The following is an 18,842-nucleotide window of genomic DNA, read 5'->3' as shown; positions in this document are numbered from 1 at the left end:
TGATGTTTATGGTTTAGGGATTAGAAATAGCACTAAGATGTGAATTGAGTTAAGATTGAGTTTAGGATGACACATGTTCTGGCATTAGTAATGTTTAGGGTTAGACTACAGTATTGACACTCATTTTTTAGTCATTTTTACCTTCTTGTGAAAGTAGAAACACATGCTGTGTGTGTGCTGGACAAAAAGAAAGGATGTGAGCATTTGGCCTCATGTGAAACTGCTGCTGTATGAAGCCAGTTTGTTCTCAGCAGGCCTGTCATTCCAATTCATCTTTACCTGAATGGTGTCACAGTGACTCCATCTGTCACTAAAGACCAGGCCAAGGGAAACAAAATGAAAAGACATGCACCCAAAAAATTATGTGATTAAGATTGTAAAAGCTATACTAAGAGAACATTTGCATCAAAAAGATGTAAAAAAAAAATAAATAAATAAAAAAATCAAGCTATATTAGAAAATAAAATGATGAAAATGTGAGAATGAAAATGCAAACCCTAATAAATTTTAAATTAAACCAGAAAGGAAGTTAAATACAACTATTGTGAAGTAGAAAAAAACCCCAACAATTTCCTGCAACAAACACCTCAGAGCCATATCTGGATCATAGATCAGGAAAGAAAACAATCTGTTTCTTGTATGAGCAAAGACTTTTGATCCATTCATCAATTTTCATCTCTTTTTCAAGCAAAATTTAAAAAAGTCCATGTTAAGATAAGAGCAACACTGTTCAGTTTGAATGTTAGAAAGAGTGGCAGAATGTTTTTAGTATCAGTGAACTACTAAAATAAATTTCAGAGTAAGATCTATTTTCTATTTCTGTGTGTAAAAATGACGATGTGATGACCAGAGTATTTTAGCATGTAATTAACAACATAAGTTTCTCAAGCACTTATCGAGCAACTTAACAAATTTTACCCAGATAAGTTTGAAGGCAGTGTTCCATATCTATCTATAGTATTTTTTATTTCAGTAATCCTAAAATTCACTTAAACTGCATCGTTTTGAGTAGATTTTTGCCCTGGACTCCTAAGGACACATTGTTTTGTAGGTGTTCACTAATACAAACAGGAATCCTTCTTCGCCATCAGCAGATGTTGGCAGTAAGACTTTGGATATTCTGTTTCAAATTCATCAAATTGCTCTTATCTGTTCTTAATGAAAAACGATGTCAAAGACAAAGGCTTTTATTTTCATGTGGGCATTTATGTAAATTGGAAGTGAGATTTAGAAAATTGAGCAAGAGGGGAAATCAAAAATCTGCCGACAGTTCCAGCACCCATTTTTTCCACTTGAACACCTGCCCCCCAAAAGAGTGCACACACAATTACATATTGGAAAACTTAACTAATTTTGAAATAAATTAGAGCATCATGTACACTTTCCCAAATGTGGCATATATATATCAGAACAAAAGTTCAGAAGATAATGTGACCTCACTTGTGATCCTGAGTAAGTCCTTAAGTTTTTAGAAGCTCTGCACACACGGGCCCAGATTTTCTGTGCTGCCTAAATCCCACCTGGGCTCTCTGTATTAAACAAAATCTCAAGGATCAGGATGTGAAGCTCTAAAGCTGAGCTTACTGATGTGAAGCAGCATCATCTGGATAACGCGGGTCACATTTTTCAGGAGGAACATTGCTCTTCTAGTACACTCATATAGTCTGGCCTCTTCTGGCATATGCATATTTCCCCAATTTTTTTGAAGGGGTATTTTGGCTATATATTACAGCAAATTATAACAAAACATAAGCTTTTACTGTAACGTTTGGATTCTTTCACATAAACGTTATAGATTATGAATTCATAGACACAACGATTCTCTGATGCTGCTGCTTTTATGCTCCAGTTCACACCTTGCAGCTTTAAGTGCCGATGCAAAACATTGGAGAATTATATTATCAGGAAAAATAAACTATGAGATGCCGGCAAAAAAAAAAAGGCAAACCTGTACATAAAACACTCTTGCACACAAACTCCACATCATCCATGGCACTGAATCTGTTTGTATCAGACAGCCTCCCTCCAGACGTAAATGCAGCCAGTCACACCAGAAAAACTCCTTGTCCCCAGCAGGACAAAAAGAGCCTGTTGCATAGTGCTATAAATACAAGACATCCTAGGGGTCCCATATAACTCCCACAAAAACCTGTTTTGGTGACATGTTTTATTGTTGTTACTGGTTAGGGTAAAGGACAGTAAAAATACAAGTTTATTTATTTACTTCTTTATATATATATATATAAATAAAATCCACACAAACATAAACTATATAAATACCTGTTGAGTCAATCACAGAATTAGTGACTCATCCAATCACAACACAGACATTAAATGTATTTAAACATCTATGCTTCATGGCAATGACAACTTGTTGAAGGTAGAAGCGAGAATAAGGAAAAGAGAAGTTTTAAATAACTTTGAAGATATCATGGCTGTTGGTCCCGTCAGACTTGTTAGAAAACTTCAGACACTGTCGATCTACTGAGCGACACCTGTGTGAAACAAAATGCCTTATTGGTGTCAGATGTAAAGGACAATGGGGAGATCGATTCGAAACAATAAAAAGGAGGTACCTCACAAATCAGGGCATAAGTCACAATTTTATCTGCCACATTCAGATGGTAAGGTCAGAGTTTGGTTGTGCTGCAATTCTGAGATCCTTATTACTAACTGAGCATTGTTCAAATACCATAGCTTGTGTTGTTGCTCACCATGTACATCCCTTTAATTACCACAATGTCCCCATCACCTGATTGCAACTTCCAACAGAATACAACAATGCTTCAAACAGTGTAAATTATAAAACATAAACTGGTTTCTTCAACATGGCAATAAGATACTCAAGTGGCGTAAGCACAAAATGAGGTCTGAAACTGTCATACGTCACTTTCCATGTAAAGGTTGTGATTTCTATAAATTAAATCACAGACAGTGAGTCAGAGAACTGAAACCACACTGCATCATAATTTGTCTGACATTTAATTTCACTCCATGATGAAACTTTACTCATAAATCGACTTTATAATATGTATTCAAAATAGCAAAGATATTTATTTTCTGGGGGTTGAGGCATAACAAAACATAATGACCTTTCGAATTAAAACATTTTACTTAAATCTTCAATCAAAGCCAGCATGACATCATCAACATTCTTTCACCATCCCATTTTATGTATGATCACCTGGATTATGTGTACCAGAGATTAACACATACACTGTGACAAGGAGTGAGGCAATCAGACTGACTGATGTAAACATGTAAATATTGTCACCACAATAACTCTGCGATAGATTCATTGGCACAACTGGAAGACCTTGCAAATATAGTAGAATCGACAAGGAAATATAAACTTTTTGGGCCTGATGTATTGATGCACGGTTCCACTGTAACCTGCAGGGGATAGTTGTTAACCCCCGCAGGTGCAGGCTTATAACCTCCTTTCCAGACCACTAGAGCGCAGAGGAGGTGCACATTGATATGGCCTCCAAAAGTGCTGGTGAAGGTATTTAGTTTACTATGGCTATCAAAAATTCAGCTTTTTGTCCCAACTCTCCACCTCACATTGATTTCTGCCACATGAAATTGTGTTTTTGTAATCTTTTCTCCCTGGTTGCCATTGACCATGAACTAACATTGCTAAGCTGGTCCTTTTAAATATCCATTAACAAACATTAAGTGCTTTGAATTAACCATTTAATTCAAATGTGGGTGTTTAGAGATCAGAACAGCAGATGAATTTTGTATGCAAACGTCGAGGTGCAGTTGTGCTTTATGAAAGGAAAATTGCTTTCAAATCTGCGTGCACATGGCTTTATAAATCTGGATTTTTAAATTTTTTGCCGTAAGTCATTTTCAGTTTTTGGGCGTACATACACTTTTAGTATGGATCCTGCGCAATGTTTGATAAAGGAGACCCCTGATCCCCGTCCAAGAGATGCTGTGGTGGCGGGGGAGAATTGCATCAGTGATGTGAAGCCAACAAATCTGCAGCAACTGCATGAGCCCATCCTGTCAATATGGGCCAAAATTTTCTTAGAAATACCTGTGAGAATTTCTTGAATCTACGCCACGTAGAAGTGAGGGATTTCTGAAGGTCTTAGCAAGGTATACCTAATAAAGTAGCCTGAAGTGTATGTGTTTGCAAATTATGTAGGTCAATTCATGCAACAGGTTGCTTAATAACTGCTTCAAGAACAAACTTTAAAATCCTGGAATTTATGAACACATGCAGAATACACAAAGTGACTGATCTAAGTTTTACTGTCTGTAGAAAAAAAGTAAAACAATTAACAGTAAAATACATAAAAAATGAAACAGAAAGAAGTCACTTTGCTCAAATATTTTTGAGTGAAGCTTTGTAGGGAGATTTGTCAAGCATAACTTTACTGTGTGAGACCTTTTAATCTTATTATTAGTCGAGTTCAGCAACTTTGCCATAACTTTGCCTTGAACATAAACAAGTCTTACAGCCCTTTGAGAACACTGTTCATCGTTTAATTGATGTCTGATGTCAGGAGAAAGAGTTCAGCAGATTTGATAACATCTACAGTCAGGAGTTGCAGGACAAACTTCAACAAAGATGAATCACACAGTTTTCATAGATCTAAGGCAGATTCGCAATTTCAGTAATATTTGAAAAATTCCTTCTACAGTGGCAATGTCATGCTAGTTTGAGATTGATGATGATGAGTCTCATAAAATAAATGGAACAACAGTGGCTTAATAAACTTTTTGCTTTGTCTTTTGACCACCCACACACAAAGCATATTTGCCCTTAAAATCAGTCTTCAGGGAGACCCCCATGAGTGTTACATGTACCAACTCTCATCATATATGTGAAACATATCAAAATGTTAATATTTAATGTACTGATAGCAGTCACACGTTATTATAGAAAAGAAAGAAGTCAGTATTGATTGCTTGGTGTGCAGTTGGTCTATCAATATTGCTGTGTTTCAGAATGCTTTTGCAGCTTTCCTTTGTATTGTCCCTCACTGTCTTGAAGTTAGATTAGAAAAATGTAGAACAGAAACTCAAAAAAAGAGAACAGTCAATCACAGCTACACAGACCCAATAGGAATATTATAGGTTTGAGAAATGGCAGTAATTATTAGGCACACAGGATAATTAGCAAAGCATTTGTGCCAGTCATTCTTTGAAGTCTTTTTTGCGACATTCACGAGCTGTAAATGGCGCCATTTTCTTGATAGCACCACTTAGACCTAAAGGAAAGGAAAGGTCAACATAATTTTTGACTTCTCTTTTCTACTTCTATCTTGCTGTTCAGCCTCTCATCTAATTAAGCCAGACCAGTTTAACATTATACTTTACCATCTTAACTTTTTACCCCAAGGGAAAAACTCACCTGACGAGAGGGATTAGCTTTATAGTACTATGTGGATTAAAAATCATTTAGTTCATGACACTCTTCAAAAATATTTAGCAAAACCTTTCAGCCATAGCATCATTTCAAGAAATACAGCCAAGCTGAAGGCTTCCATGTCGGAGGAGAATTGGTCCAGGATTCCAGAGCTTAGCTTGTTACAGGGATTAATGAAAACCCGTGGCGGCACCAAATATGTGAACATTTTCAAGATAAGCAAAGTTTTCAAGAAAAGACTTTCTACTTGTAGTGGTTTAAATGTTGTGGCTTTATTTCATAATTCATTTCGAATAATACTGAATTTATTGTAGTTGCTCTTAAGACATCCAATATAATTTGAGGTAATTCCGTATTTTGCCTTTTCACTTTCAGCATTGCAAACTGCTCAGTTCTAGGTATAAAATGATTTCTCTCTCACGCTTCCTTCCCACTCTTTCTTTGCGACTGTATAGATCACAATAACGTTAGTGGTGACACTCCCTTCCATGGTCATTCATCTGAAACAGAATTACATAAGCCATTTACCACCCGGTCTCAATGATGGATGGCAAGGCCCCCAGCCAAAAGCATCCAGGCCTGATCGCTCTGCTTTTGTCAGTGACAAATGTCACCAGAAAGACATATGACATCTCTCGATTTCCTACAGTTTTAAATGGGAATATGTTTATGATAGAAAAACTGAGCGAAAGAAGAAACAGCATAAGGACGTACGAGCACACAGTATATTTTTTTTTCTCTCAGTTTTTCCATTGATTAAGTGTATGAGTTGAAAATAGTTTTAAAATTATTGGGAGGGCTGAGCAATGGTGGTATTTTGGTTCACTTACCACATTGAAAGAATATACTATAAATAAACTATTCTAGAAACCTTGATGAAAATGGAAGTTTACGCATGTACTAAATATCATTTAATGTATAAGGGTATTAAAATATTGTCCAGCCATCACCATATCAGTACTGATAATAAATTAGCAGTAATATCAGTAACTCTACTGTGATAAGTATTAATAAACAAATATCAAGTGTCAAAAATACATTTCAAAATTGCAAAAGTATTAAACACAAACAAACAGTAAGGACTTTCCACCAATTTTAAAAGTAATCATTTTTTTTTCAATTAAAATTTGTGGTAGTAGATGCCTTTTTTGATAGTAATTTGACAAAAAGGGGACAGAGAGAAGAGGGAGAAAGACATGCTGCTAACGAACTGAGGAAGGAAGTCAAGCGACCACCTGTTGGAACTGCGGGCCTGCCGAGTTTATCATACAAACAATTTCTCATTTCAATGTTCCTATGAACGTTTGTAAGCGGCACAGTGGAAGAGAACTGTGATGACAGCAATGTTGGAAAGAGCTTTTTAAAGAACGAATATGTCTAGCATTACACCCCTATTTATTAGCCTGTATCTTGAACTATCATGAACACAACAGTAAAGAAAACATTGGAAAATTATATGCAAACTTTAATCACTTTAACTCAATACTGTGTGCATTTACTTTTACACATGCTTATGCTGCCTTTGACAACACATTCATGACATTTAACAGCCACCACTTTGTTCATATATATATCTGTGAGATCGTCACAGTTTCAGTTCATCCACAGAAAATTCTTAAGCAGGAATATAAGAGATGCTCCAGGTGTTTAGCAGATGATTGGTCAGACATGGTCCTGGGGGCTTTGTAAGCACAGACAGGTTTTAATTAAAACTAGACATTTTATCAAACATTGTGACATGTTTGTCAGATTTGTCCTGGGGACAATTCTGAAGTCTCTAAAACTTTGGATTGATTTTACTCAAAAAACTAAAACAATATAAAATACTCTCTGATATTGCAGTGGCATTGTGTTTATTTCATTTTAAGAATAATAGTAAAAATCAAACATTGCAATCCAACATTTTTTCACATCCTGGTAGTCTTTGTTGACCACCAGGCAACAAAGAAAACATATTTGCAGCTCAGCAGGAAATCAGTCCCACAATGCAACAGGAAGGCAATGAGTATGGTATAGGTTTTTATGAGGAAGAATTTGTCAAAGCTGTAAGCCCAATATCCCAGGAAGCTCTATCCAAGAATAAATGTGTGTGCATGTGGAAGAGAGAGTGTGTGTGTGTTTGTGTGTGTGTGTGTGTGGCTTTGGAGACAGATGTGAATGCACGTATGGATAGGAGACAGAATTTAGAGTAGTCTGACAAATGATTTATAGGAGCAATTTTACCAAGCTGTCATTGCATGTTATTTGGCTGGACGTGCTGTTTGTGTGGCGCACCTATGTGTACGTTCAAATAGACTTGTGCTTATCTCCAAATAAATTCAAGTGTACCGTGTGTGCAGATGACAGTGATGTAGGCAATCTGGACGGATACTGCGTCAGGAGCAGGAGCACCATCACTAAACTGATCGCTGCTTTACTTTAATAGACACAAATGGTGTGTATCATATGTGGTATATCTCTATAGTAAATCACGCATTTTTCATTCATCATTCAACTTAGGGCTAAATGATATGTCAAGATGCATTATAACATTGATATTCCCAGTACTGATCAATCTCAATCTTGATCATGATTTATAATGTGATAATGCTGTCAACATGCAAATTCCTTGTGCTTCCAGCAGCTGGTGGGCTGTTGAATACTCTGCAAAGATGAGGATCATGTCAGCTGCAATTTCTGCATTGTTAAAGAAGCAACATAAGTTCAAATGCTACAGAGTAAGATTGGTCTGAATTGTGCCACGGCTTGCAGCTCTAGAGTAAAAAAAAAAAAGTATTTCAATAAGAAAGCATATAAATAGCTTAAGCAAACATAATATGCCCACTCACAAACAGGTGTCATGATGAAGAGATAGTCAGTGTTATTCACTTTATTCTATATTTAGCAACAAATCAGCATAATGTCTTGGAAGAGTTATTTCTTGTTTTTGCCACAAAACCACATGGCCAGTCTCTATCTACAAAGTATAGAGAAGCTTTGACAGCGCTTTAGCTACAGTCAGGTCAACACTTCTCACAAGGGGTTTAAAAGAGCCTTGAAAAGCTCATTGTTTACTTGACTGTTTCCTCAGCCTCTGCCTTTTTCCACAAAACCACACACACACATACACACGCGAATTTGCACATCTCTATAGGACTCCAATTTCTCTGAAGCTCAGCTGGTGGAACTGATGCAGCTGAAGGCAAGGGCAAACACAGAACCCCGAGGATGGTTGTGGACAAAGAGTCCCTACAGTGTCTAATACTAGGACATCAGCACAATGTTTAGTCTATGTTTGCATATTGCTTAAGGCAGGAAGCCGTTAATGTAACCAAACACAATTATAACGTGCTGGACAGTATGACTGAGGAGGGCAGCAATCAAAGAATACACAGCATGCAAACAGTTTTCACTATCATCTAATATTTGCTGTGTTAAGGAATTCATGTCAAGAGTTGATGAAGCATCATCAAACTGCAGTTAAAGCTGTCGCCACAGAATTGGACAGAGAAGCCCTCTTCAAACAATGGTCACATTGATCTGTGCAGGTGTCTTCTACTGTTTATCAAGAATGACAATGTCAGTACACTGTTAATTATATAACTATTGCATTGCCTTCACATTGTACCTCATGTTACAGCATAAATAAAATTTTTGAAAAAAAAGGATGACTATCTCTGGTTGTTACTGATTGGAGAGATAGATCATGACTGAGTACCTATTAACGCCAATACCGGCTAGTGAAGCCGGTATTGTGAAGTACTTCCAGAGGGTCTCCTAGGTTATGTAAAAGTAGCACCAAGTACAATTCCCTTTTTTTTTTTTTGCAAAATAAGCACATGAGGCCAGTTCTCCAGCATGAAACAATAAACAAAGTGTTTTTCAGATCAAATGTCGAGCTGACCACTGCCAGGGTTATCATCACTGCTGCTTTCTCTCGTTACCTCAAGCCTGTCACTGGATGTTAGACTGGTGTTCAAATCAACAAAATGTGTTTTATGCACACAAAACATCAGCAAGACTTCTCTTTTACCGAATTCAAATGGTAAAGGACTCCACGTTTCATTACTCTGGTGAAACCTACCTGACACAATTTGCCTCTCTGTCTATCGGAGCCCAACTCTGCTCTTTGAAGTAGGCCTTGGAAATAATTCTTCTCAGTCACTCACCCTCACAGAGTCAGTCTCTCGAGCTAAGGTCTTGCAGGGAAAATTAGCCAGCCAAATCGCAGCGTCTTTACTTCTAGTAACGTTACACTGTGCAGTTGTGTTCATGCAAGTGTGTGTTAGAGGGGAGGTGCAGTGAACGTTTCATGTCAGTATGTTTGTGCATGTCTGGAAACCGGTCTGGCCTTTGTGTTCAGCTCTGCTGGTTGAGTGGACACTGTCCAGGATGATTAATTGAAAGTTCAGAAAAAATCTCTGTTAGAATTTCAGAACCATCAAAGGGGAAAATTGGCAACATTGTCTAAGGCAGAATCCTTCATAGCCAACATTCATCATCTAGAGATAAAAGGTTAGATGGTTAGCTATAGCTTGTCTGTGTGTGTGCATCTGTGTGAAACCTGCCAAAATGAGTATATAGTCTGTAAACATGAATGATGTCACTGTTCTGTAGATTAATCTTCGTGCCACGATCAGGAGTAGAAATACATTTTTCTTCCTCCAGCCACTAACCAAAAGTCTTCAGGTTTTCTTCTTCATCTTTACTCTTTAAAAACATACTGCACTGTAAAATAAACAACATATCCTACACGCGTCAATACATATAATAATACTTTAAAAACCTGCTGCCAAAAACTCTGGTCAGTTACCCCCTTTGTTGACGTTTGTCTACATTTTATGTCTTTCTACTTCAGTTTAAAACACACTGTATTGTTCCCTTCTATTTATCCACTGAACATTAGTTTAACTAATGGTAATTAAGATTTTAGATTAATTATGGAGACAAAAAAATATAAAAATTCTGAAATGCGTGATTTAATGTAGCTATTCAGGTGACAGCCATTCATTCCACATTTTGTGTTAATCTACACTAACAGAAGTCTGTATCAAGATTTCTAATAAATGTCTAAAAATTACATTTAGATGTTGAAAACACTCTCAGGTTAAGAACAAATATTCTGACATCTTAGACAATTACTTTAACAACACGTTGGGCACACAAAGACAAAAATTTAAAAGTACAGTATGTCAAAATAACCAAAAAGCCATTTGCCTGCTGCAAACATTTGTGAAAGAGTTTTGACAATTCACTCTCATTGATACAGCCAGTCATGTAACTTTTTTTTCTAATAAAAACAGTTATTTAACTTTGGGTTTACATTTTCACTTTACTCAAGAAATGTACATTATATCACTACTCTCACTTCTTCACAAAATGGCAGCTGCAGAATTCTAGCCACAGCTCAGTTGCAGTGTTTATCCCCAATGGTATAAATTAAACACTGGCTTATAAACTGATCAAATTTGCCTACAATTTATAAATGTACTTGTATTTGGCCAGGGGTGGTTGCTAATTTCCACTCCTATGTTTGATTTATGTGTGAATTCTTTCAAGCATGTGATTTTGCAGCAACAAAAACTTTTAACTTTGATTACACCAGAAACACTGATGACTGTTCTCCCCTCATTTGTCACCTTAGATATTATTTATGGAAAATTTGTGTTCAGTATGATCTCCATGCACATCAGCAGGAGTTCGCTTTTCTGTGGAGGTCTTACAATTCTTTCTGAGCAAGAGTGTAATTGGTAGAAAACATGATTTGTGTGTGAATGTTTGTGTGTGTGTGTCAAAGAGACTGTGAGTACACAATATGAGCACACAGCATTTCTGGCCCACTTCATTCGGCAACATAGTCTCACAGCAGGTGGTTCATTACACGGCCTGTAATTAGGTTGACTTGACTTTCTTCTGCTACTGATTACAGATACATATTGGTTTCAGTGGAGCGTGGAAACAAGATTTTTTAATTATTTTTATTTCAGCGGATTATTTGTTGCCTTCATCTACTGGGGGTGTGTTTGCGACTTGAGTTCGCTGTGCCCTATTGGTCTTGTTTTGTGCATTAATTTGCTTTATGTTTTGTTTTTGTAAGGCAGCAATGTGTCACAGATATTAATTCTTTTTTTTTAAACAATCCACATGATAATGCCTGCAAAATCTAGAGAATACCTTCTTGTATGCTTTCTGATGTCGTTCAATCGTTATTATTCCATCATTAAAAATAATCTAAACTTGATTCCCACCAAATAGAAACTTAACTTCAGTTTGTTTTTTAGCTGTAAATAAAATAAAAACTGTACTTAGGTTTTATTATTTTAAAAAATTTTGCAGAAGAAAGATGGGATCATATTTAAACTCAGGATTAAATAACATTCTTGTGACTGATTTTATGTAGAATATTAAAGGTCAAAACGTGGTAAATGTTAACATAGCCTTTTACTTTAACAGGACAACTAATCAATCTTAATTTAAATTATAAACTTTAAAATTCATAGGTACATAGGAACCACAGAGTTCCAGACTTTTCTTCAAAAATAAGGTTTTCCTTCTTCTGATCAAAGCCTGCTTCCCTTGGCCCTGATATTTCCAGGTGTTGGATGAGTGGAATGAGGATGTGATCAGTTAACCTTTACCCTCTGGCAATCACAGTCATGAGGTGACTCACTAAGTCCTGCCTGACCCACATAAAGTTTTCAGTAGGACCAGCTGGGTGTACTAAGGTAAACTGGAGGCTATTTCCTGAGGAATCAATTTAAAATTACAGCATGCACTTTGTTTAAGCATTAGATATTTGGGATCAGATGAAAGTTATACAAGCTCAGTGGGTATAGCAATAATAAGACATGTGAAACTGCTTTAAAGTAAATAAAACAGTCTGATAATCTATCATAATCACAAAAACAATCGGAAGGATTTAAGAAGCAAGTGAATTACTGTATTGATTTCAGATAATTCAGATAATTCTTGGTAAAAAGAAACATTTTATTTTATCGCTAGTATGTTTTCTAGTGAATTAACACTACTAGTAAAAGGTAAAATTTTTAGAATAAAATTTGTAATTTGAAAAACAAGCAGCATTGGCGGCCATTCACTCATTGGCATCAATGCTCTCACACAGTTCTCACACCCGTCCACCAGGCGGCGCATTTGGAAAATGTTCAGAAAAGCCTCAGGTAAAGTTCAATGCAAATCCAGGAACAAGTTTGGCTAAAACCCGACCTTCCAGAAACAATTTACTGTCACTTCCTTTTTTGTGGCGAAGGATGGGCGAGATCTTCCTGTAAGGTTTCAAACATCTCATGTTTGATTATCAACAGTTTTTGGATGCAGTTTCAGTCTTATTTCACATACAGAGAGAATCATGACCAACAAGCCAACAAGCTTCAGTATTTTCTCAGAGTGGGCGTGGCTTCAGTGATGTCACTGTCTTGGGTTCGTATCCTATGGCATTAATCAAATAATAAATGAAAGTTTTTATTGTTTGGCTTTCTCTTTACAATTTTTCATTGTTTTTATATTTTTGTGCTTTCTATAAAATGTCAGACTTCTCACCGACAATTTCCAAAGTTCAGTGACCGTGAATTGGAGGCAGTGAAGCAGGCTGCACAGCTTGCTTGTGAATGTATAATCAGCATGTTGTGTTGTTGTTGATTAGTAAATTGGTAGCTAATTCTAAAAAGTATTGTGCTTGGAAGCTTGTGTATGAGGTTGTGTATTTACTATTAAGTAGGTTTTATAGGTTGAATTGGGTTAATTATTTTTTGGATTGAAAAATATTTTTAAATCTAAAATAGTAATAGATTTTTATAAGGCATTAGGAACAATTAATAAACCAAGGAATTAGTGCACAAGGGGATTTTGGCTAAGCATGTCATTAAGGTCTCAGTAAAGTATTAAGTTGTTTATTTTTATTATTTATTTGAAATCTAAAACTAATTAAGGGTGTGTTCAGTTCATTTGTTGTCAAGACCTGCTTGTATTCAATTTTTCTAACGCTTGTGATATTAATGCATGACCACAACCTTTAAATAGCTAATATATTCCATACATCATATGAAGTGTAGTTTATTTCACTTTATTCATAACAGGTGCATTTATTTTCTGTGTCAAACTTTGAGATATCTTTAGATGTTTTGTCTGTTTTAAACTATTAATTTGTTCACATACAGATTATCAGTATGCACGACAAAGCATTTCGAGAGATGGAATAGTCTCTAGCCGTTTTATACGATTTTTTAATTTATGATGGTTATCAGTTTAGAATGTGTTAATGGTAAAATATGTTTAACAGTGACTTTTTTTTTATTATTTACACTACCTTTGCACTGACAGTGCAGCCTCCAGAGAGAACATTTTTTAAAAATGCTGCGACTCTTTCAAAGTCGCACTTGAGGCTGTTGCCAAGAAGGAGCGCCAGATGAATGCACTGGAAAAGAAGACTCATTTTCTACAGGATCAACTGAGCAGAAATAAAAAAAGTGGGTGCCAGCACAAGACAAAACTGAAAGTCTTACATTTACAGCAGCACTTTATGGTGATGGTAGGTATATAAATAGTATACGATGTTGATTGTAACTTTTATTTATTTCTTATAGGTTAATTAAAAGGTGATTTAATTGAATATTATGTGGTGCTTTTAGTGTGTACACAAAGTATTCCTTGCTCTTGGATGGTTTGTTGTTCTCCTATTTGATTTTACAATAGTTTTTGACAAAAATTAACTTTTTGTCAAAAGTAAATTTGTCAATTACTTTTGACAAAACAATTACATTAGTTTAGGAGATATAATGATTGTATAAATATTCATCCCCTGTTGCCCTGTCCAGAGAGGACATTTGTAAAAGATTTAGAGAGGCTTTTAAGACAATGGGGTCCATCAGACCCCATTGTCTTATGCCAGGGAAGGCATGTTTGTGTTGTGTTAGAGGCTGTTACAGAGTTGAAAAAAAACAGATCAACATGATTAAAAAGTGTTATTTCGTAAATAATTAATGTATTTTTCTCATATTTCTTTTATTTAGGATAAAGCATATCAATGTCGAACGTATCCAGGTGTTAGAATGGCCAAGTCAAAGTCTAGACCTAAAGCCTATTGAGAATCTGTGGAAAGAGCCGAAAACTGCTGTTCACAAGCGCTCGCCGCCCAACCTCACTGAGCTCGAGCTGTTTTGCAAGGAAGAATGGGTAAGAATTTCAGTCTCCTCATAAAAACACAATTGCCTGTGTGGGTGGGCGTGTGATAACAAATCTACCAAAGTTAGTATTAGTAACACAACAGTAGATAATCTTCGCAACATCGGCGGGGTTCACGTGACCCACAAGGCAGCATTGACTGTGTCGCTTCAGCTTCACATGCACAAGGGTTAAACTGACACTCGAGGATCTTGTGAAGAAGGAGCGCCAGGTCAAGGCCAAGAAGAAGAATCTTCATTTTCTGCAGGGTCAACTCAGGGGAACAGAACAAAAATTGGTGGCAGCAGAAGAGAAAATAGAACATCTTAAATGTACAGAAGCATTTTATGCTGATGGTACGTATATAAATAGTATATCATGTTGAATATAAGTTTTATTTGTTAATTCCCACAAGATTTAATGGAAAATCAAGAGGTAAAAGAAAAAAAAAGAAAAACCCTCAAATGTCAAAGTGATCTTTACAAAATGACAGTTGCATTAATTTAGGAGATATAAATTAATGATTGCATAAATATTCACCCCCTTTAAGTCAGCATATAGTAGCTACCCCTTCATACATTAAGGTACATGTGACAAGTTCTTTTCTGAAATGAAGTATTTTTTTTTTAACAACAGTAGCCAGTCAATTCCAACAGACTGTGCTCCAAAAAATAAGTTTGTCTTGAAGACGCTTAAATTGGTTCTTCGTCTGTGCATGAAGCAGGCCACAGTTCAAACGCACTCCAAAAATGTTTCTGACCTCCACCGGGGATTGAAAGTAAACCTCTAAAAACTGGATTGTAAGTCTATTAAAAAAGTAAATTTCCAGTTTCCACATTACATCTGATTCTGGCTCATGAGGCATCTCATAGGCAAAGTGCCTTTTTGTGGTTCGCAGCCTGTTGTGATTCGGCAGTGCTTTAATGTTCATTTGTTCACGTTTTGCTGAGGTCTGAGAATCTTTAAAACTAGCTGCCCGGAACTGATTACATTTTCTTTGCTTTCCGGAATTAGAGCCACTGCAACATAAAGCTGCATGATGGCTGACTGAAATAGTTGCTTGTGTTAATCTAGGGGAGAATGTCACACCAAACCACACACAGTAAATATCAATGACCAGATTTCTTTCAGAAAGTAAGTGGGTCTCAACTTTTACTGTGGAGTTATTTACCTGACTTCTAATATGCCTTCTCTCAATATACTGGCCTTGCAGAAACTTAATTTAGCTATCAAGCAAGCTAAACACCTCCACACAATAAATCATGACACCCAGTCGAACTTGAGTCTTTATAATGTGAATGGTATGAAACTGAAATACAGACACAGAGAATCACAAATACATGGTAGATTCAGTACATTAAATATAAGCATATTTGAATTAAAGTATTTAACCTAAACTGCCTGCTAGCATTATGCATAAAACATCAATGTGACATTTAAAGTATTTAATGCCTTGTCATTAAAAAATGAACCACAAGGTTGCATGAGATGATGAACCCACATGTCACTGCAGCCTTCTTGCTGATTTTCCTGGGTTTCTTCCACTTGTGGTTACAAGTGTTTCTGATCATTTCTGGCAGTCTTAAAGGGACAGCAGTTATTGTAGGATGAAATCCCAAAACACTCACTAAACTGTCCCGTGGTGTTCATCTTGAAGACTTGAGTGTGATGTTAATATGTTTTCTTCAAGATGGCCCACCTTTGAGTGGAATTAAAGAACAGTTTACCTTTTTTCAATTTTCCAAAAAAGGTAAGTGGCATCCAAGAACACATTTGCAACATCTGAAACCATTCGATCGCAGCTACAGGCTCCTTCAAACGACATTTTTCTCTTTGAAAGCATTGTTCATACGCCTTTATTTGCACCAGTCATGTTTGCACCATTGTCATAACATTCGCGAAGATTTAAAACAGACATCTGTACTTGATGACTCACATTTTATTTGTTGCAAAATATGTGGAATATTTTAATTCTGACACCACCATCTCCAGTACTTTATCACTTATATAGCCTATCAGCTCAATTTGTATTGTTTTCCCAAAATATGTGATATGCTGTGATCCACTATCAATGCGTCTCACTTGATCTCTCAGCTATCAGTTCCTCTTTTGAAAAGTTCCCATTGTTAGCCTGATGTAACAGATCCCCAAAGTGTCAGGTTCCTTCTGTCAGTGATTGAATAATACTCATTAAGTGTGTGAGAATGTTACTCCAATGATTCTTTTCTGCCTCCCGGAGGCCCACTGCAGACTCATCAATAGTGTTACCCTTGGAAAGTTGCAAAACAAATTCTTTACATTTTACCGTAATACTACAATGATTGTCACAATTTTCATGATGCTCTAGCAGTGCCCCTATGGCAACTCAATTGCATTGTCCATCGGTTGCCAGTTTTGAGGACCTTTGGGAACATAATTTGCATCAAAAGTAATAGACTACATCTGTAATTCTTTAATAAATCATCCAACTTGGCCTGACTTTTCCGCTTGACTAACTGTGTGTATGCATGGCGATAGTTAAAACTTCACCTGTCAGACCGTTTGGTGAAGAAAAACACTAACTCTAAAGCAGTGTCCCTGTGATTACCTGCTCAGTCCTGTCTAACGCTGACAGGGAAGATGGCCACTCAGTTGGGTGTAGCAGATGATGATCCATGGTGTGCAGGGTGCATTGGCATGGAGGCTTCTGAGGAAGAGATTAAAGAAACATAATGACCAATGGCACAAAATGTTTTGCTCCACTTTCAGCGTGACAAATGGGGCAGAACTAAAGTGCATGTAAAAAGATGGTGCGGCTTGTAAAGCAGGATTTGTATTTGCATCAGCAGTTTCGTGTAGTTCCAATCACTGACTTGTTTACTTGCTAAGGAGTTTGAATTACTTTTTCTCCAAATGTACTGGCCTGAGTGGAGCACAAATATTAGAGCAGTATTTTGTCATTTGTAGAGTGAGTTATGTCCGTGTTGAAGAAGTTCTGACGGTTTCACAGTAGTTTATTATTTGTGATACAGAAATACTCACTTTTTTCCAATACAGGTATGTGGATTTGTTTGGCACCATTTATTTTGGATCTTCTGGGACAAAATTGCACATAAGATTGTTTTAAAGTGTGACTCAAAGAATACAATTTGTGTCTTGTATTTAAGAAATTCTAGCGGTGTGTCATGATTCATGATGAACGAAATAAAAACGAGCCAAAAAGCAAACAGCAGCGTGGCATTTCATATATTTATTTTAATACTGAAACTTGACAGGTTGTAGGCATTCACCAAGTTACAGACATACAAAAACCCGCACCAGACAAAGACATGACTCGAGCTCAAATACTATGGGAAACAGGTGAGGCGAGGGGAATAACTGACCAAGAGACACAGGTTAAAAACATGAGCTACATTAATTGAAAGGAGACTGAGCTGGAGAACCAATTACCAAGAAAACAAGAAATGAAACATGACATCTGAAAGACAACTGAACCTAAAGAACATAAATCCTCACTACACCACCCTAAAATACTAACATATTGACAAGGTTTGTATTTGTTAAAGATTTAAAAACAATCTTCAATTACAAAACTCCAATATGATTTCTCTCTCTGACTTTTACTTCTCAGTTTTGCGAAGCACATATACTTCTGCACAAACATTCCCTCCTGACATTTAGCAAGACGTTACCTAGCCTGATGTAAACTGGCAAAAGTAAAAAATTGGGAAGTTTTAATTATGTTACACATCAGGAAAAAAATGCTTTTCTGAAGCCAAAAGGGCCAAAATATACAGGGGCGACCACAATAATCAACTAATTTCAAGTTAAAGATCGGTTTTAGACAAATATATACATTCGAGCAGTAATATTTTGCTGTTTAACAACAGCTAATTAGCAAGCTAATGTTCTATTAGCAGCTACACAAAATGTTATGATAAACATGATATTACCACGTGACTAGAAGACATACCTTTGGCTTGTTTTTGTATCCCCAAAATTGCATCTTCTTTTCTTCTATCGCCGAAGGATTTGTCCTTTTTCATGACATTGTCTAGGCTACATTGTAAGTGTGGATGCGCAGTGCGCACTGAGCATAGCATGGCAGGAAGTTAGTAATGTCGTTGCGTAACTTATCGCGGGCACTAGGGGGCAACAACACCTTTTTTTTTTTTTTTTTTTTTTTAATTTTAAATAAAATTGGGTGTCTAAGTGGGTTAATTTTCACGACAAAACAAAAGCTTCCTTGATGTGTTCTGATTATATTTGTGACAGTCTATTTTCTTGTGGGAAATTTCCACTAGTATAGAGACAAACATGTGTA

At 36.4% G+C, this 18,842-nt stretch overlaps 1 long non-coding RNA gene across 1 annotated transcript; it reads right to left on the bottom strand.

Moving 5' to 3' along the window:
* Nucleotides 1-2,432: 2,432 nt before the first annotated feature.
* On the bottom strand, nucleotides 2,433-18,595 carry LOC129372172 (uncharacterized). The gene is made up of 3 exons (XR_008607225.1): nucleotides 18,492-18,595; nucleotides 17,127-17,225; nucleotides 2,433-2,495 (listed from the first exon to the last, which is right to left on the bottom strand). It is a non-coding gene; the product is annotated as an uncharacterized LOC129372172 (long non-coding RNA).
* Nucleotides 18,596-18,842: the final 247 nt, after the last annotated feature.

This window comes from Poeciliopsis prolifica, unplaced genomic scaffold (assembly GCF_027474105.1).
Source record: "Poeciliopsis prolifica strain line A6 unplaced genomic scaffold, Auburn_PproV2 SCAFFOLD028, whole genome shotgun sequence".
NCBI lineage: Eukaryota > Metazoa > Chordata > Actinopteri > Cyprinodontiformes > Poeciliidae > Poeciliopsis > Poeciliopsis prolifica.
Note: the sequence above shows the minus strand (reverse complement) of the source record. Positions and strands in the feature narration are given on the sequence as shown.